General features: G+C 42.9%; 1 long non-coding RNA gene across 2 annotated transcripts; it reads right to left on the bottom strand.

Annotated features, from left to right (window-relative positions):
* Positions 1 to 612: 612 nt before the first annotated feature.
* Positions 613 to 24,541, bottom strand: LOC122674667. 2 transcript variants are annotated; one of them, XR_006335017.1, is made up of 3 exons: positions 24,346 to 24,541; positions 9,092 to 9,552; positions 613 to 665 (listed from the first exon to the last, which is right to left on the bottom strand). It is a non-coding gene; the product is annotated as an uncharacterized LOC122674667 (long non-coding RNA). The 2 variants fall into 2 exon arrangements; XR_006335016.1 differs by having other exon boundaries at positions 616 to 665; positions 9,088 to 9,552.
* Positions 24,542 to 25,936: the final 1,395 nt, after the last annotated feature.

Here is a 25,936-nt window from a genome sequence, read left to right as displayed (position 1 = left end):
ATGAAATTAAACAGAAATGAAAATAAACAGATTCATAGAATGATCCAGCAATTCCACTTCTAGCGCATGTGTGCTCGGTCACGTCCAACTCTTTGTGACCCCCCTGGACCATAGCTCATCAGGCTCCTGAGCCACCTGAGAAGCCTCCACTTCCAAGTATATACCCAAAAGAATTGAAAGCAGGGACTCAAAGAGATAACTGCATAGTCATGTTCATAGTAGTATAATTCATAATAGCCAAAAGGGTGAAGAAACTCAAATGTCCATCAACAGATAAATAAGCAAAATGTGGTATATATATAAAATGGAATATTATTCAGCTTTGAAAAGGAATGAAATTCTTACACATGTTACAACACAAATGAACGTTAGGAATGTCATACTGAATGAAATAAGCCAGTTGCAAAGGGACAAACACTGTATGATTCTACTTATATGAGGTACCTAGAGCAATCTATTACATCAGTCAGTCAGTTCAGTCGCTTAGTCGTGTCTGACTCTTTGCGATCCCACAGACTGTGGCACCCCAGGCTTCCCTGTCCATCACCAACTCCTGGAGCTTGCTCAAACTCAAGTCAGAGTTGGTGTTGCCATCCAACCATCTCATCCTCTGTTGTCCCCTTCAATCTATCTCAAAGAGACAGAAAAACGTTGGTTGCCAGGGGCTGCAAGGAAGAATAAATGGGGAATTATTGTCTGCAGAGTTTTTGCCACCGTGTTTCAGTTTGGGATGATGAAAAAGTTCTAGAGGTGAATAGTGGTAGCAATGTTAATATACTTAATGCCGCTGAGCTACACACTGCAAATGGTTAAAGTGATCTATTTTATGTTATGTATATTTTACCACAATAAATAGTTTATGAAAATGCTTATGTATCATGCATTTGTTCTCAAATACTCTGTGGTGGTGCGGAGGAGATATTAGGATCCCCCATTACTAAGATATGGGAAGTAAGGCTCAGAGGGATCCACTGATTTGTTCAAGATCCCTGGGGTTCTTGTCTCAATGCAGAAGTCAGATTCAGTAGGTCTGCACGGGCCCCAAGACTCTGCATTTCTAAGCTGTCTCGGGCAATGCTGGGGGTTGACAGACCACAGCCCTGGATGGCAACCAGGCAGCAGCAGGGCTGACTCAGAACCTGATTCTTTAGACTCATGAGCAAGAGTCTCAGAAATCACTCCACCCACACAAGGAGTAAAGAAAAAACTGACCGCTGAGAATCAGATAGATTCTCATCATCTCCATGGATTGATTAACTTGGAGATTTCCAGATGACCATAGTCAGACTCACCTGTTGTTATGAATGCTCTGGAAACAAAAGGAAGTTCTAAGTTACAACCTCCTTTGATCTTACACACATTTTTTAAATGCAACTCATATATTAATATGCTTGGATACATAATGCTACTTGTATATTAGCTAAAATAAAACTATAACAGAAACTAATTTGATTGCACATTACCTAAAGCTTTACTTAACAACACTGCATGTCAGATGTACTTCACCTAGGGCATAACTTGTAATAGTGAGATGCATATTAAAAATACCTAGAATATATGTTTTTTAATATTGATGCCCAGGACTCTCTTCCAGAGAGATAATTTGATTGGCCTGTCCAATTTTTGTTGTTTAATTTTTAAAGTTTTCCAGGTGATTCTAATACCAGTCAAGGCTGAGAACCATTGACTTAAGATGAAATAGCAGCCCAAATTCAAGATATTTAATACATTGCATTAATCTCTATCCTTGGTGAGATTACTAGGTACCTGAAGAAAAGTCTGGTATATTTTGCTTGCTAGCTGCAAATGCAAACAAGACATTTCAGACCTCTTATTGGGTCTAAGTGTACTCTAGGAGCAAACTTTGGGTGAAATAATGCAAAGTTGTTAGGAATAGTATGTCCCTAGAAACACAAAGGCTAATTTTAGCACCATTACACTTCAAACTGGACCCACCAGTCTATTTAAAATCATGGTTGGGCTTACCAACTTAGCTCAAATCAATACCTACTTTACTTGCCTGCTGAAATACAGTTTGCCACAATAGCCATATTAATGGTACCCTTCTTGTTGATTATCATCATTCATATTCAGCCATAATTTGGATATTGCCAACCAACATTTCCAGCCAAGGACACGTCAGGATAATGTATATAAATTGTGCCTTATTGATCACAGAACATCTGCTGGCACTTAAGTACGTTGACATGTAAACATGAACACAAGTTTGCAAGTTTGAAATTCTGATGTTCATAAAATTATAATTTATAATAAAATGAACACTGTTATGCATTTTTTTAACTGCCTCTATAAAAATAAAGTGATATAAGTGGGAGTTTTAAATTACAAAACAATTAAAAAGAATATAAAGTCCTAAGGGTTTTTTGAAAATGATTTATGGAAAGAAAATATTTTTCTTTTATACTTGATACCACTCAATTGCATTTTGCCTTTTATATAATGAAAAATAAATTTGCCAAGTTATAATTCCTGAAAAAAGAATGTATAATGTAATGAAACAGTGTTTTCTTAAGATAGGTACGTATATGCATATCTTTTCTTATTTTAATATCTCTGGAGTTCACAGTAAGATTAGTGGAATTGAGTTATTGGAACATGTTTCCCAAAGATACATCAGCACCCATAAAGCAGAGGGGGTTGTTAAATAAAACACATGATCAAAGTCTCAACACCTGTCATGAGGTGACTGCAGTTAATACTCTTTATTAAGAGTGAAAAGCTGCAGCTTTTCCCATTAAAAAAAAAAAAGAAAGATAAACCAGGCAAATAGAGCGCAGGTGTTGACGTGCCCTACCTCTGCTCAAAGTCTAGAAACAAGCCAAGTGACCTCATCAGAGGGTACCTTCCAAAGTCAGGGAAATGAAGAATGAGTTTCAGGAGAAACTCAGGAATGACTTGTTCCTGGGTGAGTGTTGAGGAGACGCTGTCCTGTCACTCACTGCCTTGACTCCGTTCCCATGGCAAGAGGCAGCTGACGCTCGGGGAGGGCCAGGGACGGTCTAGGACTAGATGCTTGAGAGAACGTAGGCCACATTATGCTACATAACATGAATAAGATTTCGAACATATTGATGGTGTGGGTTTTTATTCCACCCCCACAGTCATGTTCCCTGCAGACATTGCCGAGCTCCAGGAAAGAGGGAGAGAAATGCCATCTGGGAAGGACAAGAATACAACCCAGAGGGGTTAGCCGGGAAGGATGGGTAAGTAAAAGAAAGGCTTCCAGTTCTGAAAGGATGGGGGAAGCAGAACAGCCATTCATGGGTCCTGCCCCGGGTGGAGCGGGCTTTCATGGGAGCGGTGGGATGCGGGCCGTTTGAAGCCTTCATAACCCTGCTTTTCAGAAGGACTTCAGGAAGGGACTCCCAGGACTGGACATCTCTGTGCCAGCAGAGGGGACCACCACAGGGTCAAACGGGAGCCCCGCAAAGCAGAGAAGGGTCCTGAGTCAGCGTTCCTGCCCCTGCCTTGGTTCCTGTGTGCTGTGGGGAGTGGAGAGAACAGGACTGCCAACGAGCTGGGGTGCTGAGGGGTGAGTTGACCCTACCAGAGAGGTCAGTTAGAGGTCAAAGTTGACATTCAGAGAAGTCTGCCAAGTCAGAGAGAGACAAAGAGGAGAGCTCAGGAGGGCAGGGGGCTGGCAGACCTCTGACCCACAAAAGCAGCAGGGGACCATGTCACGCCAACCTGTACAACACCTGCTAGACAGGCTTCCTCACCTCAGCGCTATGGACACTGAGGCCGGAGAATTCCTTATTGAGGGAGGCTGCCCTGTCACTGTAGGTTATGTAGCAGCATGCCTGGCCTCTACCCTCTGAATGCCAGCAGCTCCCCACTGCTGTCGTGATCATCAGCTGTGTCTGCAGACATAGTCAAATGTCCCCTGGGAGACAAAAATCACTGCAGATTAAGAACTGCTCCACCAAACCAAAGCACCAGCTTAGAGAGGAGGAGGGGAAGAGACCCTAAAACTGAGCATCCATCCCAGAGGCAGTGGTTTCACCCTGAGACCCCACAACATGAGGAAACTAAGGTACCACCATGAGCAAGTGTAAGGAGCCAGCCACCCCACCCCACCCACCCGTCCCTGGGCTACCCTGCAGAGTGGAAGCCAATAAAAAATACAAAAAAAGAAAGTAGTAACTGTGGAAGTGTGCATTATCGTTCCATTTTTGCAGGTGAGGAAACTGAGTCTCTAAGGTTAACCTGAGCAGGTTACCTGCACAGGTTAGAGGCAACCCCAGTAAGGCTGCCTCCAAGGCCACATTCATGCAGATGAGCCAGGCCACAAAAACCTCCCAGTACTTAATATACATTTCAGTGTCATCTCCAGAAGACATGAACTCCTGTGGGGAAAGAATGATATATTCTATACCAAGCATTTAGTTTGTGCTCCATAAATATTTGTTGACTGAATGAAACCCTCTCCTCCACCCTTGAGCTAAGTAGGGCTATTTATTTTCCAAGGCCAGGCTGCACCTGTGAAAACAAAAATGGAGATAAAGGCTCAGCAAAAGTTGACAATTGCAGGACCAATGTTCTTTCTCAGGAGGTCCTTGAAAGAGGCAAGAACATGTACGGCTGGCTTCCAATCAATAGCACTTACGTGTTTGCCAAGAGATAAGCTCCCCAAGCTTTCAGAAAAGGGAGAGATGCAGGACTTCCCTAGCAGTCCAGTGGTTAAGATTTTGCCTTCCAATGCAGGGGTTGCAGGTTTGATCCCTGGTCAGGAAACTAAGAACCCAGGTATCTTGGGACCAAAAAATGAAGACATAATACAGAAACAATATTGTAACAAATTCAATAAAGTCTTTAAAATTGGCCACATCAAAAAACAAAAACAAAACTTTAAAAGATGGGAGGGAGTGGGAGGAACCAGGCAGGAGCTGAAGTGGGGATATGGGTTCAGTTTGGAAGGATCAAGAGAATAAACAGGGAAGAAAAATCTAGGGCTGAGTTGGTGTAAGAAGTAAGAGCAAAGAAGAAAAGGTACAAATGAGTAAAACAAGGAGAGTCTAAGCTAAGAGGAGTTAAAGAGATGATTCAGGCAAAATGAAGAGCTGACACTGGGAAATAAGGTTGTGAGGGAGGGCAAATCAATGGGGAACTTGAAGTTCAGGCAAAAACGTTGTATAGTGGATTCCTTCATAACAATAGCAATGACCATGAACATGGACTGGGGTGGGGGCATGGTCACGACAGAAAGGCACTGCTCTGAGCACTTGATAGAGATTATTACCTCATATAAGGAAGGCTGATTTCCTGCCTGAGAAAACCTGCGGGAGTACAGCAAGCACTCCCTGGGGCCGCAAGCCCCATAATTTATAAGTGATGGGGCAGGATGAGAAGCCAGGCTCTATGTCCCAAGAACCCACGCTCTTAGCCACCAGGCTACACCACTTTCCAACACATGATGTGATGAAGGCAAAACTAGCCACTAAAGCACATCAAGGCCCCTCCTTTGTGTCCTTAATCTGGATAATAGTCATTCACTCAATTGGGATGGAGTTTAGGCAGTGGCAGGAAAATTCAGGATATACTACAGCAGAAGCTAGGACTTAAAAGCTATTTGCTAGACGAGTACCTCTGGTGTGTGTAAGATGCCATTACTTCCCTGGCAATTAGATAGTGAGTGCTGTTCCTGGGCTATCCATATCTCTTTTGCATGTTCATCTTAATTTCACACTGTTAAGGGGATGGGGCCCATGCTTTACTGTTCCCTTTCACTCTGCAAGCTCAGCTGGACTCTACCCTTGGTGAGCATCCCGATGATGGAACTGTGCAACCACTGGCTGTAAAATGTGGAGCCAGCAACGATTCCAGTTCTTAGAAATGCAATCAGCACTGCAGCTGGCAAAAACAAACGATCCGTGTGTGAGTGGTAATGGGAGGGTGTGTGTGTTTATGTGTTATTTACTTATTTATGTACTTATTTATTCAGATGGCAAGTATTTATTGAGTACCTACTATGTTCCAAGCACTGTTTTAGACGATTGGGACACATCACGAATAAAACAAAGATCCCTGCTGTCCATAGAGCTGGCATCTTCAGTGGAAGACAATTAACAAATAAATTATATCATGTCTTGGAGGGTCATAAGTGTCTTGATAGAAACAGAAAGTAAAGGAAGGTAAGGGAGAGCAGGGAGTGTGGGAGGAGTAGGGCAGTTTGTATTAAACAGGATCATCAGAGTAAGCAAGCCAGGTAGATATGCAGGAAGAAGGAATGGGCCTGGGGCACTCCAGCAAGGAGGCAAGGTGGCCGGAGTGGAGGGAGCTTGGGGCCCAGAACATGGTTGGAGACAAATCAGAGCACGGGAAGTTAGAGAAGGTGCATTATGAAGGACTTTGCAGGCCTTTGAGTGACATGGGAGTCCCTGCCAGGTCAAAAGTACAGGAGGCAGAGCATCTTTCTTAAAAGAATAGCCCATAGCAGACCAGGGTAAGTGACTGCAACTATCCAGGAGAGAGAGGATGGTGGCTAAAGGCAGAGTGGTTGTTTCTCCCCTAGTGTAGTGCCTGCCCAATGTTGTTCCAAAAATAATAGATGGGGTCAGAGTCAACAAAGCAAATTCTTCATGTTGAGTCAGCATCAGGAAACCAGTGTTGGGGAAGACCCAACCCATTGTCATGCGTGGCACAAATAGCAACAAAATGAAGAATCAGTCACTCAGAACCACCCAGTTATGAAAAACAGCACCCCACCGCCCAGACCACATGGTGCATTAAGCTGTAACACCTGCATTATTGAAACCTCAGTCCCTTCACCCTACTGTGGAAGCAATCTGCTTTGTCTTCACTGTCCTGGAATCTTCCCACAGGGATATATGGGCTGTGTCCAAGCTTCCCCAGGTGATGCCTGCCCTCATATACCATGTCTTGGTTCCCAGGAAATTGTGTTAATATGGAGAAATTCACTTTGTTCTAACAGATTGCTTTAACTACATACCTAAAGTATAATCTCTCTAAACTACATGGGAAGTATTTTGCATTTGTATTGTATTTTTTGCCAAAGAAGTCACTGCAAGTGTTTGCATTTTCTTGTTTCTTGAAGAAATTTCCTCTTGCTGTATTGTAGTTACAGAACATTTATTAATTTCAAAGCTCAATTCTTTTGTGAAACTGGGGTGCCCTTGTGTTAAAATACTGACTGTTAAAAAGGGGCATTGCCTGGTAATGGGAACATATTAGTTTTGAAAGAAAAGTCCACTTGATTCTTGCTTACATAGATCACCTACAACCTACAAAGCTGAGCATGGAGAACACACAAGAAACACTTTTAAATTTCCCACCTGTTATTGTGCTCAGTGATTTCTCACTCTTAGATCCGTCAGAATTGATTTGATTTGACCATTTCTAGGGAGTTAAAGGGCCTATAGTCCTCTTCTTGGCTTTAGTGGAGAAGGAGGGATAATCCCGGCTTTTCATGATCTTATCAGGATCTCTGCTCTATTTCTTGACCCAACTTCCTGCTCAGGTGAAGCTGGCTGTTGAGCAGGAGTTTGGGAACTCAACCCTTCTAAGCTAACCTGGCTCTGCCCCGCCATCATCAAGGACATCACCTTATCAATGCAGGCTCTAGAGAGCTTCCTATGACTCCCAAAAGGCCAGCCAATAAACTCCCATTTCCAGGGAGGGAGTTTAGGTGAGGTCTCACATGATGGAAAAGCAGTCCATAATTTGATCAATATTTACCAAGTATCCTTTACATGCCTGGACCCTGCCTTCAAGAATCCACTATCCAGCAGCTCTGAAATGCTGCAGCAGATCAATCTTCCCTACTGGGCAGACCATCAAAGCCTCTCTCTACAAATTGAGTTATGGGACTGCCGTGGTTGAGGACCCATTCCCACAGTGCTGCCTACATGCCAGAAATGCCCAGCATGCAATGCTGCATGACCCTGGGTAAGCTCCCTCACCTCCCTGAGCACTGGTCTCCTCATCTGCAAGGTTGGGTTTGTAAGAGTGCCAACTTCACAAGCTTATTGAAAAGAGTCAATGAATCCTCACACTTAGTTTGGGGGCTGGCACATAGTAGATGCTCAGGTGACACTCGTTATATTGGTTACCCATTCAATTATACCCCATGGTAGTGACCAGCATCTGTGGCTGCTTGATGGCTGCTAATTAGCAAAATACAGGAGTAGTGGTGTTTTAAGACATGAAACCTTCAAGATCCTCCAGGAATAGATTTTCTCTGCCTACCCCAGTTGTACCAGCCCTGGGGGCACGTAAACACAGATGTCTGGACTGAAAGTCTGGGCCACACAGGAAACTGCTTGCATGTCACTGTGACTGCTGCTGTTGCTTTGAATTGCCCATGAGTGTCGTAAGGCAGGACCCACATGTGCGCTCCAAACCCCAAACCCCTGCAGCTCCCACATTACCTTTCCACCCCGCACCGGAGATTTTCAAAGTCTGGTAACCCTCACGTCACTGAACATCTAGATATGCCCTTTCAGTGGCAAGCAACCTCTAAATGCCAGGTTGTAACACCATCAGGATTCTTTAAAAATCCTACCATTTTGTTGTCAAGGCAGAAATGGTGTGCAGGAGGGATGGATTGGGAGTTTGGGATTAGCAGATGTATACTACTACATACAGAATGGATAAACAACAAGGTCCTACTGTATAGCATAGGGAACTATATTCAATAGTCTGTGACAAACCATTATGGAAAATGGTTTTCCATATATGTATATAACTGAAACACTATGCTATACGGCAGAAATTAACACAACGCTGTAAATCAACAATACTTCAATAAAATAAAGCATTTTTAAAAATCCCTCTACTTTGGTCACTAATGAGGACTGCTCGCCTACCTTCTCCTCATCTCTTTGCGATGGCTTTGTCTTGATTCTAAAGTGTAGATGACATTTGGACTGAGGGGGCAATGCTCTAAGAATAGTGGAAAGTCCAAGGGCTGAGACTCCACACTTCCACTGCAGGGGGCAGGGGCTCGATCCCTGGTTAAGGAACTCGGATCCCACATGCTGCATGGTGCAGCCAAATTAATTAATTAATTAATTAATTTTAAAAAGAATGGTAGGAAGGCTCCCTTACCTACCGATAAGGCATTTGCTCTGTGGTTTGCAGCAGACCTCAAATCCTGGGAGGGATTTTTCTCCAGACTTGGAGAAGAGGTCATTCTTATTGTTCACTCTCCTGTAAACTCTGGTTGATGTCTTGCCAATATAGCAGGATGTGTCCCCACTCCAGATGGGCGGTAAGACAAGAACTGCAGTTTTGTGTTTGTCCAGGCACAGATAGTTGAGAGAAAGCCCTGAAGCAAACGTACAGCAGAGATCTCTCCAGTGCCTGCTGCAGATGGAGTGTCTTATTTCTGAGCAACAGGACAAGCCTGAGGCAAAATACAGTTCAGAGCAGGAAATGTGCTTTTCCAAACGCTATAGAGTTCTGCTGGGCATCAGGTTCATCCAGAGAATGATGTGGTGGGTCTCCACTGGACAGTGGTGTTTCCTCAAGTTGTGCCATATGTCCCCTCTCCTGCCCGTGACCTGGGTGGCCCTGGGAAAGCAAAATGATTTTTAGTGTCAGCTTATGTCCAACATAACCTGGAGGGCAAATCTGCTGCTAACAACAACATCACAGAAAGGTCGCTTGATTCCTTCCAAAGTCCAGCAGAAAGAACACGGGCTTCATCAGAGCTATGCCAGCCCATACAGAAAAGAAAGCACCTTCTTGTTCATAAGACTTGGATGAGTCAATCCTAATTGAGTGCTTTGCCTGTGAATTCAGATTGTGTCAGTGGGTTTTTTGTTTTTTTTTTTTTCCTTCAAGTCGCTAAGCTTGAATTGGATAAAAAGTGTGACTCATGAAATAGGCTTTACTTAGGGATTTGGGATCTTGATTTCAAATGTATGCTTATGGATATGGGAACACTGTGAGGAAAAAAAAAAAAAGTGCAATCATGGGTAAATATTCAGATTAGAAATCCAGAATGCATTCCAGCTGTAGGATTCTTGTTGTTGTTGGCTGGTTTTGTCCTGAGGGTGGGGGAAGTGGGACAGTCCATCCAAACCAGCCCCACGTAACTACAGTTCCCACAGGATCTGTTTTTTTAACATAACAACAAATGCTCATACATTTAGAAGTGAGTTAAACACTGTGTCTTTATTTCATTTCACCAGGCTGTAGTTTAACTCTGAGTTTTTTTCAACTCTGGTCTTCTAACCTTACCAGTGGTCAGAGTTGAAGAGAAACCCTTTGTTTTTGCTGGGAATCTCAGAACTTACATCCGGTTCAAAAACATTCAAGGGTTTTTTTCTGACAAACACATCTTCCTCCCCTGCTTTCTGGGTCCCTTCCCTCCCCCCAAGGGCCCAGAGTTTTCTTGGTTGACATTGGTTAGCCCAATGGAGAAATGGGGATTATAATTTGGGACATAGGCAAGCAGGGACCACGTTTGATTCCACTGGAGTCTTCAGTGTCTGGATGGAAACTTCAGAGCTGCTAGCCTCTGCAAACAACCTGGATCTGACACAGCTCCCTGTGGCCCTGTCTTCCACAACTTCAACACAAAAGCAGTGAGTAGAAGCCAGCGTTAGAGAGACCCACAGCATTGGAAACTTTTCTGGACATCTCTCCTCCCATTACTGATTTGGGATCCTGGCTCCTGTCCTCATTTGAATTCTAGTGAATTAGACCATCTTTCATGTCCTTTCTGACGCTACAATCTTACTCAACCTTGAGCCTTTTTTATAGACTCTAAGGCCTCAGAGGCCATGGAGAATAATGATAACTGTGTTTCTGGGTTCAGAAATGGACCTAACAGAAGCAGAAGAGATTAAGAAGAGGTGGCAACAATACACAGAAGAACTATACAAAAAAAGATTTAAAGACCAGGATAACCACAATGGTGTTATCACTTATCTAGAGCCAGACATCCTGGAGTATGAAGTCAAGCAGACCTTAGGAAGCATCACTATGAACAAAGTTAGTGGAGGTGATGGAATTCTAGCTGAGCTATTTCAAATCCTAAAAGATGATGCCGTGAAAGTGCTGCACTCAATATGCCAGCAAATTTGGAAAACTCAGCAATGGCCATAGGACAGGAAAAGGTCACTTTTCATTCCAGTCCCAAAGAAGGGCAATGCCAAAGAATGTTCCAACTACCTACCACACAATTACACTCATTCCACATGCTAGCAAGGTCATGCTCAAAATCCTTCAAGCTAGGCTTCAACAGTGTGTGAACTGAGAACTTCCACATCAAGCTAGATTTAGAAAAGGCAGAGGAGCCAGAGATAAAATTGCCAACATCCACTGGATCACAGAAAAAGCAAGAGAATTCCAGAAAAACATCTACTTCTGCTTCACTGTCTGTGCTAAAGCCTTTGACTGTGTGGATCACAACAAACTGTGGAAAATTCATAAAGAGAATACCAGACCATCTTACCTGCCTCCTGAGAAACCTGTATGCAGGTCAACAAACAACAATCAAAACTGGACATGAAATAATGGACTGGTTCAAAACTAGGAAAAGCTGTATACTGTCACCCTGCTTATTTAACTTATATGCAGAGTACAGCATGAGAAGTGTCAGGCTGGATGAAACACAAGCTGGAATCGAGATTGCTGGGAGAAATATCAACAACCTCAGATATGTAGATGACACCACCCTTACAGCCCAAAGCAAAGAAGAACTAAAGAGCCTCTTGATGAAAGTGAAAGAGGAGAGTGAAAAAGCTGGCTTAAAACTCAGCATTCAAAAAACAAAGATCATGGCATCCGGTCCCATCACTTCATGGCAAATAGATGGAAAAACAACAGAAACAGTGAAAGACTTTATTTTCTTGGGTTCCAAAATCACTGTGGACAGTGACTGCAGGCAGAAATTAAAAGACACTTGCTCCTTGGAAGAAAAGCTATGGCAAACCTAGACAATGTATTAAAAAGCAGAGACATTACTTTGCCGGCAAATGTCCATATAGTCAAAGATATTGTTTTCCTAGTAGTCATGCATGGATGTGAGAGCTGGACCATGAGCACTAAAGAATTGGTGCTTTTGAATTGTGATGCTGGAGAAGACTCTTGAGAGTCCCTTGGACTGCAAGGAGATCAAAACATCAATCCTAAAGGAAATCAACCCTGAATATTCATTGGAAGGACTGATGTTGAAGCTGAAGCTCCAATGCTTTGGCCACGTGATGCTAAGAGCTGACTGACTAAAAAAGACCCTGCTGCTAGGAAAGATTGAAGGCAGGAGGAGAAGGGGATGACAAAGGAAGAGATGGTTGGATGGTATCACCGACTCAGTGGATATGAGTTTGAGCTAACTCCAAGAGATGGTGAAGGACAGGAAGGTCTGGCGTGGTGCAGTCCTGGGGTCGCAAAGAGTTGGACATGACTGACTGAACGACAATGAGGGTTTAGAGCTCAAGAACCCCGGGAAGGAGGTCGAGAGGTTGAAAGATGCAATTGCCAAGGAAGACACACTTCTGTGATTTTTCTTCAAGTACAAAATTATAAAATGGGAAGACGCCCATCTATTAGCACATTGCCCAGCAGACGATAGGCTCTCAATGATGCAAGGTTGAAATATTGAGTAAGTGAATGAAACTCTCAAGCAAGCAACTTGCCCCAAGACCTCACAGTTGTCAATGAACAGATGAAGACTGCGACCCTATGTTCTCTGATTTCAAGTCTAGTGATCATTCCACTGGTCATCATACTTACTGTACCTCAAGTTGGTTTCCTAGTATTTCATTGTGGTCATTGCAAAGTGCAAGTTTTGCTTAGACATTCATTACTAATTACCTGCTTCAAGGTAAGAAATTTAATCATAATGTTTGAGTCACTCAGGTAATTGGCAAAAATTTATGTTGTCCAAATTGTACACAAGCCACTTGCACCTTCCTATTAAAAATTAGGCCCAGCATCCATACTTTCACTTAATCCCATTAAGCATTTATTGAGAGCTTCCTTTGAGTTAGCACCATATTCTAAGGATAAGAAATCTTGCATCAGGGCTCCATAAATTGTAAGGCAATGTCCATAGACAGCTGGGTAGATAAGACAGGCAGACACACACAAGAATTAAGGAGCATTTTGAATGTATAACAGGCCAAAGAGAATTCTGCAAATCAGGACTGCACCTTGGAACACCAAGAAGGGGGAGCTCGGTGGGGACTGAGAAATGGGCTGCAACTTCAGTGAAGAGGAGGGAAGGATGCTAATAAGGCAGGGAGACACCTACATCTAAAAAATTCTCTTCTTGGCAAAAACGGTGCTGATACTTAGATTTTTCAAGTGTTATCAATATCTTCCTACACAGTGGTTCTCAGTGTGTGAGAATCACCTGTATCAGAATCACAAATACATGGTTCTTTGTCCCTGGTTCTTGGCATAGAGATACTAAAAATCTTGGAATTTTCTGAGTGATAGAAGCATGTTTGATATTCATAACAAACCCCTTTTGAGCCATACTTGAGTGTCTACTAGCAAGGTGACTCTTGGTTGACCCTACGTTTCTGGGAAGGGGCTGGCCACAACGGAAAGACAAAATATGTATTTAGAGGGATGGAACTTACAGTGCCACCTCCTGGAGGAGAGAGGGGTTGGAGATCAAGTTCAATCACAGCAAAGGATGTAATCAACTGTGCCCACTACCGAAGCCTGGATACCAACTCTTGAATAATGAGGTTCAGGGAGGTTCCAAATTTGTGAACACATTCATGGGCTGAGAGGGTAGCACACCCAGAGGTAGCACAGACTCTCTGCGCCCTCAGCTTCCTACTTACCCTATAGAGTTGTAACATTCACAACACTTTTGTCTTATCCCAAGTTGTATCATTTGTTATTAAGCAGTGCAGTCAACTGTCTATAACCACAGGTTTCAAATCAGAAGATTCGAGTGGCTGCTAATTGAAGGTCAGTGGTTGATTGGATCTGCAGATATGAAACCCCCGCACATTTGGAAGATTTACTGCACTCACAGGCCTGGCGCCATTTTACATCTGGGGCCTGCTCACTGGTGGATTTTGATACCCGTGGGGTCTCCCAAAACCAGTCCCCTGAGGCTGCTGATGGATGACTATAATTGTAAGTACAGAGCATTCCTGAGTTATATGAGTCATTTCAGTGAATTATTGAAAATGGGGGCCAGGAGAGGGGGTTGGTATGGGAACCATTGAATTTGAAGCCAAATCATAGGAAAGTATGGGTGGCCTGGGCACCTGGACTGGCAACTGACATCTGAAGTGAGAGCATCTTCTGAGACTGATTCCTTAAACCTGTGGAGCCTGACGCTAAGGACACATAGTTCGTGCAGGATAGGAGGATCCTGTCAGGGAGCTGGTGTTGAAAAACATCATAGGAATATTTATTCAAATTCTACTTCCTAGGCCCAGAGTACTGCCGGTGAAAATTAATCAACCTCTGACAGAAATGGGAAATTTTATTCCCGTCAAATTGAGAATTATAACCTAGGAAGAGCCTCTCAGAAAGCTCCAAGAACTATTCCACTCGTTTGAGGTCAAAGCACAGTTACATACATTTTTGAGTCAGAGAGCTGTACCTTAAATGTTAGCTCGCACAATCCAGATCTGCAAGCACCAAGCAATGGGTCAGCATGACCCCTTATTAGAATAAGAAGGAATGTTATCTTTGAGGAGTTGTCTTGGTGGTGGTAAGAGAATGTTCTTTATCGTTGAGCAGGTATTTCTGCCAGTGGGAGGCTTGCTCAGTGCTTAATGCAAGTACACAATGCACAACAGAGGAGGGAGAGGAAGCCGAAGAGCAGAGAAAACTTTTTATGTTTAAATTTTCCTTGACTTGCCTTAGAATAAGAATTTTTATTTCGTCAGTGTGAACTGACTGTGACCGAAACTGGGGAAGTTCTTCAGGTGATCATAAGGCATGCCAACTTTTGAGAACCCCTATCTCACATTCTGCTCTGGCAACCTCCATATCAAACCCAGAATTCATTTTGCCAGAGACACTACGCTCTGGACTCTGGTAGTTAACCAGCATGCCAAGTGTACTGCCTACCTAGAATTGGAGAAGCTGAACAATGGACACTTCTAGAGTCTGGGACCTGCCATTTCAAGAATCACTTTGGTCAGGTCAGCCCTCATGACCCCTTTCTACTTGACTCCTTGGGACAGGGGGATGGGATTGTGAACCCAACACAAAGTGAGGTGGATTCCTCAGTGTAGTTCCTTTCCCAAATCCTCTCTGGGCTATGAAACCCTCACCAGCCCTGAGTCTGCTGAACTTCCATATCTCTAAAGTGAGGGCTTGGGTCTGGAGCCTTAGAGGGGCTGCCCCTCTTGGAAGGAATGTGCAGGGGTGAATACACTATGTAGGAGTCCATTAACAGAGACCCTCATCTCCACATGGCAGGAGAGGGGCCAGGAGAGGAAAGGCACCAAGACATGCCTGTCCCTGGTCAACACCATCTACCTGGATACCTGTTGGTAATAGAGTAAAAAAATAAAAGCAAAATACTCTATAAAAAATCAACTGAAATCCCACCACACCAGGATGACCACAGTTGGTCATTTATTGGGGTGGCCATTTATTGGGCTGTATTTATTGGGGTGGCCAACCCAATATATCTCCTTCTGGTCTTTCAGTACACATTTTAAAAACATGGCTGAGACCTGTATTCATATTCATGTTTGGCTTCCAGGACAGTAAATAGAAAAGCACAAAGTTTCTTCTTTCAGCTTCCTATTGGAAGAACATGCTGTGTTCACTATCCAGCCGCTTCGTTCCTTCTGCTGTGGAAAATTCACTCTCTTGAGGAAAACCCTCTCCCTATCCTAGTTTTGATGTGTATCATTTCAAACTCTTTCCTTTTCATATGAAACATATGTGATCTATACCTATGTTGTTTTTAACCTGCAAAAATAGAATAATAATGTAGATTCTGTTTGATGACTTGCTTTTTTTTTTTTAAAGTTTTATTGGAGCATAGTTGCTTTTCAGTGTTCTGTTTCTACATACAGTAAAGTGAATCAGTTATTCGTATACATACTTCCACTCTTTCTTAGGTTTTCTTCCCTTTTGTGTCACCATAGATCATTGCATAGAGTTCCCTGTGCTAACTAAACAGTAGGTTCTCATCAATTATCTATTTTATACATACTGGCGTATATATGTCAATCCCAATCCCCCAGTTCATCCCATGTCCCCGCATTCCTATTTGTAACCATAAGTTTGTTCTCTACCTCTGTAACTATTTCTGCTTTGCCAATAAGTTGATGACTTGCTTTTTTAACCTACTGGTACATTGTGGATACCATAGATGTTTTTAGTGAGAAAAAGAGAAAGCAGAAATAAAAACTGGGCTAGAAAGTGAAAACAGCCTCTTTCATCTAGATGCCAGGGAGAAAATATGTACTGGGTTTGCTATGCTAATTGAAACCACAACCCAAAACTGTTATATATTTTGTCCTAAGTATGGGATTGAAAAATGTAAGGATGTGGATTGCCATTTCTTAAAGCACCCGAACAAATAATATATGTATGGAAAAGAGGCCTAGGAAAAGTTTCACAGAAGTCTTAATCACATACTGTGTTTCAGTATGGCATCAACCCAAAATTTAACTTTTTTTAAAATAGACAATACCGTTAGAAAAACTCAACATTCAGAAATGTAAGATCATGGCATCTGGTCCCATCACTTCATGGCAAATAGATGGGGAATCAATGGAAACAATGAGAGACTGTATTTTCTTGGGCTCCAAAATCACTGCGGACAATGAGCGCAGAAATGAAATTAAAAGGCGTTTACTCCTTGGAAGAAAAGCTATGACAGCATATTAAATCTAGACAGCATATTTAAAAGCAGACACATTACTTTGCCAACAAAGGTCCATCTAATCAAAGCTATGGTTTTTCCAGTGGTCATGTATGAGTGTGAGAGTTGGACTATAAAGAAAGTTGAGTGCCGAAGAATTGATGCTTTTGAACTGTGGTGTTGGAGAAGACTCTTGAGAGTCCCTTGGACTGCATGGAGATCAAACCAGTCCATCCTAAAGGAGATCAGTCCTGGGTGTTCATTGAAAGGACTGATGTGGAAGCTGAAAATGCAATACTTTGCCACCTGATGCAAAGAACTGACTCATTGGAAAAAAAGCTGATGCTGGGAGAGATTGAAGACAGGAAGAAAAGGGGATGGCAGAGGATGAGATGGTTGGATGACATCGCTGCTTGTCCATCTCACTTGATGGACATGAGTTTGAGCAAGCTCTGGGAGTTGGTGATGGACAGGGAAGCCTGGCATGCTACAGTATGAGGGGTTGCAAAGAGTCAGACATGACTGAGCAACTGAAATGAACTGAACTGTTAGAAAATAGTGAATTTCCAGAAATACAAATATACATTTTCCTTTTAAAAATACAGAAAAAATCAGTTAGTTCTACAAATATATATTGAGTGTCTGTGTGCCAGGCATGGTGATAGAAGATGAAATGTATGAGTGAATAATAGCCAAAGATGATCTCCTCCACTCCTCAAGGTCAGGGGAGTGACCTTGAACAGCTTAAAACAAAACAGCTTAAAAGATATTGGAAGTTGGTGCATAGGGCTGGGGCAGATTGGAGTATTAAAAGAGGTCATCAGAAGAGGCTCCACTGAAAGGTAATCTTAGGAGAAGATGATATCTAAGCAAAGCCTTGAAGAAGTTGAGGGAGTGGTCCAAGAAGATAACTGATAGGAGTGGAAGCAGCCTGATGTTTGTTACAGGTTGAATTGTGCCATGCTCTCTTCTGCAACCCCCACCACCACCAGCAAAAAAGAAGATCTGTTGTGACCTATTTGGAAATATGATCTTTGCTAATGTAATCAAGTTAAGATGAGGTCATTAGGAAGTACACTGATGCAATGACTGGCGCATTAATAAGAAGAGGGAAATCTTGACACAGCCACTGAAGGAGCATACCATGCAGAGATACACAGACATGGAGGGAAGATAGTCCCATGAAAATGGAGGTAGAGATCAAAGTGATGCTGCCACAGCCAAGAATATCTGGGCCACCATCATGGTCCCATTAACACCTTGATTTCCGACCTCTGGCCTCTGGTCAGGGAAATAAGTGGAGGGATTGTTCAGGACCCACATCAGTCTAGAGAAGGATTTGGGTTTTCTTCTAGTGAAATGGGATTGTTGGCAAAGGAGTAGCAAGATCTGAACTGTGTTTTCAGAGATATGTGTTGCCACTGTACCCAGAAGAGAATGGGTAGTCACAGGAGACACATGAAGAGGGTTTTGCGGTAATCTTGGTAAAGGGTGTGTGGTCACAGTGAAAGGAACAAGAAATGGCCAGATTCCCCAGATATTTCAAAAGTAGGATATCCTGATGGGTTGAACATGGGGTGTGACAGAAAAAGAAGGTCAGGGATTATAGACGTTTGCCAAGGGTGACATAATAAGGACAGTAGCTCATCTGAGCTGACATGGCCCTTTTATCATTCAGGTAGCACCAAAAACCAAACCAACCAACAAAAAATGGACTACGGACACTGAAGAAGTAATTATTGTTGTTTATACTGCCCAAGTGAATCTTTGGGCAACTTTAGGCCTAACCCTAAGGAACCTAATTGGGCATAAGGATACTATTTTTAAAATAATTTTGATTTACTGAGAACTCATGGAAAAACTACCTTTGGGGGGTACTTCTCATTTTCTCTGGAAAACAGAAGTGCAAATACATAGTTGTCCTTATATCTTTTCATGCTTCCATGAGGAAAAAATTATGGAAGAGGTGACTTCTCTGAATGTAAGAGAGAATGGTAAAATCTTTTCCATCATTTTATGGTGATGGTAATGAGGAAATAAATCCAGGCATTCATGATTCAATAATCTGTAGGGTGCCTGAATTCAGGAAGTATCTGTGAACCCCCCGCCACTGCTGGGAAAGTTTTGGGGGTAGGGATAAGCGAGATGTGACCCCACTCATGGGAAGGTGGGTGGAGAAGTAAATGCACAAAGACACACATGTGGGGTGTATGAAGTGTAAATACAAATTGTGGAGGCCCCAAAGGAAGAAATAATTCATTTTTAATTGAGATCTCTGGATATGTTACATATCAGAGATTATATCTGAACTAGGTCTGAGAAACAGGTATGAAAGATACCAGGCTGGCCCATATGCAGACAAGTGAAAGAGCAGTTGTCTGACCATTTTTCAGTGCCTAGGAGGCCCACATGCACTTCCTACAACTGGGTTTGATGAGATTGCCCTATATTTTTATAATGGATCCTCTTTTCACCGGAGATCATTTGAATGAGCTTCTGCTTGTGTGCTGTGCTTGGTTGTTCAGTCATGTCCAACTCTTTACAAACCTATGGACTGTAGCCCACCAGGCTCCTCTGTCCATGGGGATCCTCCAGGCAAGAATACAGGAGAGTGTTGCTATGCCCTCCTCCAGGGGGTCTTCCCAACCCAGGGGTCGAATCCCGGTCTCCCACATTGCAGGCAGATTCTTTACCAACTGACCCACCAGGGAAGCCCAAGAATCCTGGAGTAGGTAGCCTATCCCTTCTCCAGGGGATCTTCCCAACCCAGGAATCAAACCGGGGTCTCCTGCATTGCAGGCAGATTCTTTACCAGCTGAGCCACCAGGGAAGCCCCAAGATTCTGCTTGTTGCCACCAGATAACCCTTAAGATGAGCATGGTAAGGTAGTGAGGTGAGAAGAGGAGCGTTGAATGCTGCACTTCAGAGTAGAGATTTCATTTCTATAAAATTCTCCCCATGTGTCCTCACAGTATATATCAGGATGTAACCACTCATTCAGCCCCTCCCCCAAGTCCTCGCCACATTTTTCCTTGCCTTGTCTCTCACAGTAAGTGCTTTAGTTTCAGAAACTATGTCTGTAAGTTGTGCAACTCATCTGTTGGGCCTTGGAACCAATCAGACAAGCTTTCTCCCAACATCAAAGTGACACGATTGGCCCTAACAGGCACTGGCAGCCCACAAGGCTACTATATCACTTCACCCCTTTAATAATACATGGCCTCACCTTCATTGCACCAAATCATGACCCTTCCCAGCTTTTTCTCACTCTCTTTAGATCAAAGCCTTCTGAATTTGCATGGCTTATCCTATCAGCCAGAGTACCCACTTTAGATTTATACTTGTGAACTTGACATCCACAAGTTGTTAGAATAAAAACTACTTGTAAGCAAGAACTTACAAGCAACAAGAAGATTCATGTTGCATTTTTCTCTCAATACATATATTATGCTTCTATTATAATTTAAAATTAAGCCTTTCCATAATTATTTTTTGCTATATAACATGCTCATGGAAACAAATCAATCAATGCAAAAGTAGTTTATAAGGAAATAATAGACTTCCTTTCAGCTCTGCTCCCACAACAACCACAAAAGAAAATCCAAGTTAACGGCTGGTGTGTGTCTTTGCATTCATTCACTAGGTTCACACAAACATATATTCACACATGTGGGATTTGCTCCTTTTAAAAAACAATAGCATCATATCATATAAAGTACTCTGCAAACTTTTTTTTCTCATAACATTATAAACATCTTCCCAGGCAATATACATAGATCAAACTTGTCTTCTTAATAGTTGTGTAATATTGCATTGCATGGATGAATCATAATTTATTCAGCTGTCCTCTATCAATAGACATTGATATTTCATTTTTGTATTTTTGCTATCTTTCACACATCTATCCTTATTTACTGGGACATTTTATGTCTGTAGAATAGATTCATAGTAATATGTTTTTTAAACAAAAATATGTTGCCACTAAAGATTTACGACCACTATAAAGTAAATTACTCATTTTTATCTTCTAGAAATAACTTCATTACATCTCTGTCTCATACTGTATCATAGAAATGAATAGCAAGGAGAAGCTCACATTTGAAAAATGTTTGCTTTTTCCGAATGTTCACTGCTGCTCTGCGCTCTGCACTATGGCAGAATCAGCATCACAATAATAAGTACCGTAAAAAAAAAAAAAAGAAGAAGCCAGAGTAGGCATCCCTCCTGGAAATTCTCTGTGGCAGAAGCTGAGATCCTTTATAACATCACTGGATTTAAAGAAGAGAAGCCAAGGAGGAGTCAGGGAGGAATTCCCCTATAATTTCTCCCACATCCCTCAACATAATAATCCTTTTCTCCCAAATGTGGGCCAAATGCAAAAGTGGGTTCTTTAAAAGTGTTCTTACTTCTGCCAAGGATAACCCAGAGAAGGCTTCTTTTAAAGGCACCTAATTCCTGGCATTTGCTAAGATTAAGCTCCTAGCTTTAGCCACAAGGAATGGGCCAGCTTAGAAGAAAAAGGTGCAATGTCTTCAGATACAGTCCAGCCTGGTATCAAACTCAGTGGTGGCACACTCATATTTCAAGGCTTGGACTCAGAAGTGTCCTGTTAGTCCCACTTTCTTTCACTTTTCACTTTACATGTCATTGGCCTGAAGTGGTCGCGTGGCCCCAGCCTAACCCCAAGGGAGGCTAGGAAATGTGGGGAGCACGTGGATATTTATTGGGCAGTAAGTATCAGTGTCACACTAGCAGAGGACACACACCAGAGACACAGCATGTGATCCAGGTTTGCACAGGGCTCTAAGGAAGCACAGTTAAGGGCCTTCACCTCAACCTGGGAGAAGCAGACGGAGCCAAGTGAGGGGGCGATACTTGCCCTTCTCTTCAGTCATTCACACTGACAGCTTTACTTACAGCTTAGCTCTGTAGTACACGAAGAACTGAAATTCAAACTGTTTCTATGTCTTTTTAGAGATACATACTGCACATACACAAGTGAAATAAACTGTCTGGAGTTTGCTTCAGAAGTACTGGGGAATTGAGTAGGTTGGGGAGAACGGAAACAAAATAGGCCATTTATCAAAAGTTGGTGAAACTGGGTGATGAGTACATTAGCTTCTTTATATTATTCTTTCTACTTTTATTTCTGTCTCAGATTTTCCGTAATAATTTGCTTAATTACATAGCCATTGGGTAGATTACAAGTACAGAGTGTCTAGTTACAAACCACACTGATGTCACCTAAATTTTTTTAATTTAAACAAGCTATTACTCAGTTCCACTCCACCCTCGATCTCAGACCTCAGCTTCTCACTCCTTCTTTGCTGACTTGCTCTTATTCACATCTGCCTTGCTGTCTGCAGCCACTTAGACAGCCTGAGATCTGAGCCATTTTTCAGCCGAGGGAACTTAATTCACAAAGAGGCACTGACCCAGCCCATCATGCTTCCTCTACAAGATAAAACTCTTTGGATAAACTTCTGACAGCCTCTGCCTAGATTCACTCTCAGTTAATTATGTTGATACAACCTATGTTGATACAAAAGCAGCGCTAAAACTTTTGCCCTGGCCCTAAATTTCAAGAACAGGCAACTTCCTGTTTAAGCAAGTAAAAGAAGTGGCCCCAAACTCAGCGAACTCTGTGTCTTCCTCCTCTTAACAAAGACCTAATTCATCTTCGTGTCCCTGACACACAGCCCGGCACAAAGTCTGCCGCAGACTGGGCTCTCAGGAAGTTCTTGGTGAGGAAATGCGTCTGGTCCCCTCAATACTCCACTTTCTCCACGATGCACCAGAGCAGCGGGGTGCTCACTGGCCTGCTTCTCTCTGTGACCACACTGGTCAGCTCACACTCAGCTCCTTTTCAGCTGATGCCAGACTCAGAGTCCCCGCATACGCTCAGCCACCCACTTTCCTGTATCCCCACGTGGCCAAAAACGTCACCCAGAGACACTCCGCAGTTGGTGCCGCATTGTCTCAGGCTTTTTACTCCATGGATGGGCCTCTCTCCTTTCACAGGTTATTATTTTAACATCTTACTATTTTAGAAGCCTTCCATTTTAAAAATAGCCAATAGCCAGCCTCCTCGTCGTCCTGAAGCCCCATAGTCTGCTGCGAATGCATTTTCACATTCCAGCGGCTCATTGGAAAGCAGGAGGCCAAGCAGTTTCCTACACCTTTGGCAGGGCTCTTGGCTCTGCATTTCTAGTGGCATCTCATATCTAGAAATCCATCTGAAATCAGTCCAATGCAATAAAGAAAGAGCTTTTAGTCCTTATTTGTTAACTTTGCTTTTCCCTCCTGCTAGCCCATAAGAACTTGGGCCAACTTGTTTCAATTCATTGAATGTTACAAATAAACAAGAATAAATATTTTGCTTCTAAGTTTTACTGAGAAGGAGAAAGAATTCAAATTATTCTTCACATAGTTTTAAGAAAAAAAATAGTTTTAACCTTAACAGAAATGTACTTTTGTGAGATTTCAGAAAGTTTATGTTTTTCTTTTTAGCTTGTCTATATTTAAATTTTTTTCCATAAGGATCATGCATTATTTTGTAATTTTTTTAAATGTAACTGTCTCTTTTAAGGAAGGTTTCTCAACTTTAGCACTGTTGACACTTTGGACTTAATGATTGTTTGTGAGGGATGTGGGGGCATGTCTGCTGTACTGTAGGATATTTAGTGGTACCTCTGGCCTCTACCCACCAGATATCAGTAGCAGCCACATAGTTGTGACAGTAAAAATGTCTCCAGACATTGCCAAATGCCACCTGTGGGAGAAGGAGGTAAAATCATTTCTTTAAAAATCTGCTGATTTTTACTAAAGATTTAGGATCTTTGTGGGGTTTTGGAGTAGTCCCAGATGGTGTAGTGGTAAAGAATCCACTTGCCAATGCAGGAGAAGCAAAGCAATGCAGGTTTTGATCCCTGGGTCAGGAAGATCCCTGGAGTAGGAAATGGCAACCCACTCTAGTATTCTTGCCAAGAAAATCCCATGGGCAGAGGAGCCTGGCGGGCTACAGTCCATGAAGTCGCAAAGAGTTGGACATGACTGATCACACACACACACACACACACACACACACGAGGTTTTGGAATCTATATAGGTGAATGAGTATTCACTAGGAAAAAAATGTCATCAAACTGCTAAGATTAAATATGCTAAAGACGACAAAGCACTTCTAAACAATGAATGTCAAACTACACAGAGACTGCTAGAAGCCTGGCAAGGCAGTCAGGGGTTAATGAAATGATCCACTGGGGACAAGCAGAGAGGCTGAGAAGCACCACCAGCCCAGTTTTCCTACAGTGGTTGGAAAAAAGTCAGAAGCAGTGAAACTAGGATCCTATTGGCTACTCACCAATTGGCTGCCACTGCTTCCCAGAGAAGGATAAGCTGGAGGGAGAGAAGAGCAGGCAGTTTTACGTGAGGGGTGCAATTTAAGCACTGACGTGATACAATTGGTATCATCAGAATGGAGTGCTCCACCATAACCCAAGCTGAGCTCCTGGAAACCTCTGTCACTCAATGTCAACCCTTCTCAAACTCACCAGTCTGGTCTCCATTCTCCAAAGGCAGCATGACTGTAAATTCAGAGTCTTTTGAGGCAAAAGCCCATCACAGTGTTCCCTGTTCAGGGCTGGCTGTAAATATATGCTACAGGAGTGAGTTAGAAAGAAAGTTTTATCCTCTGACTCTCATCCCAGAGGGGAGAGAGAGAAGGAGAGTCTCTACAGGCACCTTAAGAGATTGTCCAGGAAAGGAACAGAGTGTGGGAGGGGCAGAGCAAACACTGGATGCCCCCGAGGCGGAGAACAGGGTAGAACTTGGGCACTTTAGAAAAAGTGGACATTACTGAACGCAAATCTATATGCCCAATGCACAGTGAAGCCAAACCAAAACATGGAGTTTGGCGCAGAGAAAGTCTACTTCAGGGCCGGGAAAGGAGAGAGGGGCCTGTGCCCTCAAAAACCCCAAACTCTGAAGGATTTCAGCAAAGCCTTTTCAAAGGCTAAATTGAGGAGGGGCGTGATTGGTTGTTGCAAACTTCTTGGTATAGGAATCCTTTGCTCTTATAACTGTTCATATAGGTCAGGTCACAATGTTCCTGTAAACCTCCAACAGGACAAGTGTTATTCTCTGTTCTGAAACCATTTATATGAATGGGAAAGTGTTGTACCCTTAAAAGTCAGAGAACTAGCTCTCCTATATATTTCAGGCTGTAGGCAACATTCTTGTGTGCATGCATGCTAAGTCACTCCAGTCAGGTCCAACTCTTTGTGACCCTATGAACTATAGCCCGCCAGGTTCCTCTGTCCATGGGATTCTCCAGACAAGAATACTAGAGTGGGTTGCCATGCCCTCCTCCAGGGGCTCTTCCCAACCCAGGGATTGAACCCGTGTCTCTTATGTCTCCTGCATTAGCAGGCGGGTTCTTTACCACTAGCACCACCTGGGAATCCCAGGCGACATTCTTAACTCAAAGCTAATGCAATATAATACAGAGGTTAAAGTAAAAGAAGCAGATCTAACAGGGAGTCAGATTTGTTCTCCTGTGCAATGCAGACCCTGGCCTCACCCTTGCAGCAGCAATCCTCTGGAGCATCACCTCAGTAGTGTGTCTTGGTTACCTGGCAACCTTACAGTAGCACCTGGAATTGAGCACAAGAGCTCTGAGCTGCAGCAAAGGCCTCTGTACCCAACTAATCCAGAAACAGTAAAGCTTCCTGCCTTTCATCAAGCATGGCAGTGGTGACCAGTGTGGAGTACAGATCTCCACATTTAGAGAAATGGCAACCCACTCCAGTATCCTTGCCTAGAAAATCCCATGGATGGAAGAGCCTGGTAGGCTACAGTCTATGGGGTCACAAAGAGTCGGACACGACTGAGTCACTTCACTTAGGAAAGGTATTGGGAAAAACTGTAAAAGACTGAAATGGGCAAATAGCAGTTACTAGATAGAGTGCCTTGTTACCTTTGAGCTATTTTACAAATATGTACTTGTGGAAAATGGGTAGCATTATGAGTTGAATTACGTTGCCTAAAAAGATATATTGAAGTCCTAACTTTGGTACCTCTGAATGACTTTTTTGGAAATAGGGTCACTGCAGATATTAATAGTTATGGTCATGCTGGAGTACA

Source organism: Cervus elaphus, chromosome 18 (assembly GCF_910594005.1).
Source record: "Cervus elaphus chromosome 18, mCerEla1.1, whole genome shotgun sequence".
In the NCBI taxonomy this organism is placed as follows: Eukaryota; Metazoa; Chordata; class Mammalia; order Artiodactyla; family Cervidae; genus Cervus; species Cervus elaphus.
Note: the sequence above shows the minus strand (reverse complement) of the source record. Positions and strands in the feature narration are given on the sequence as shown.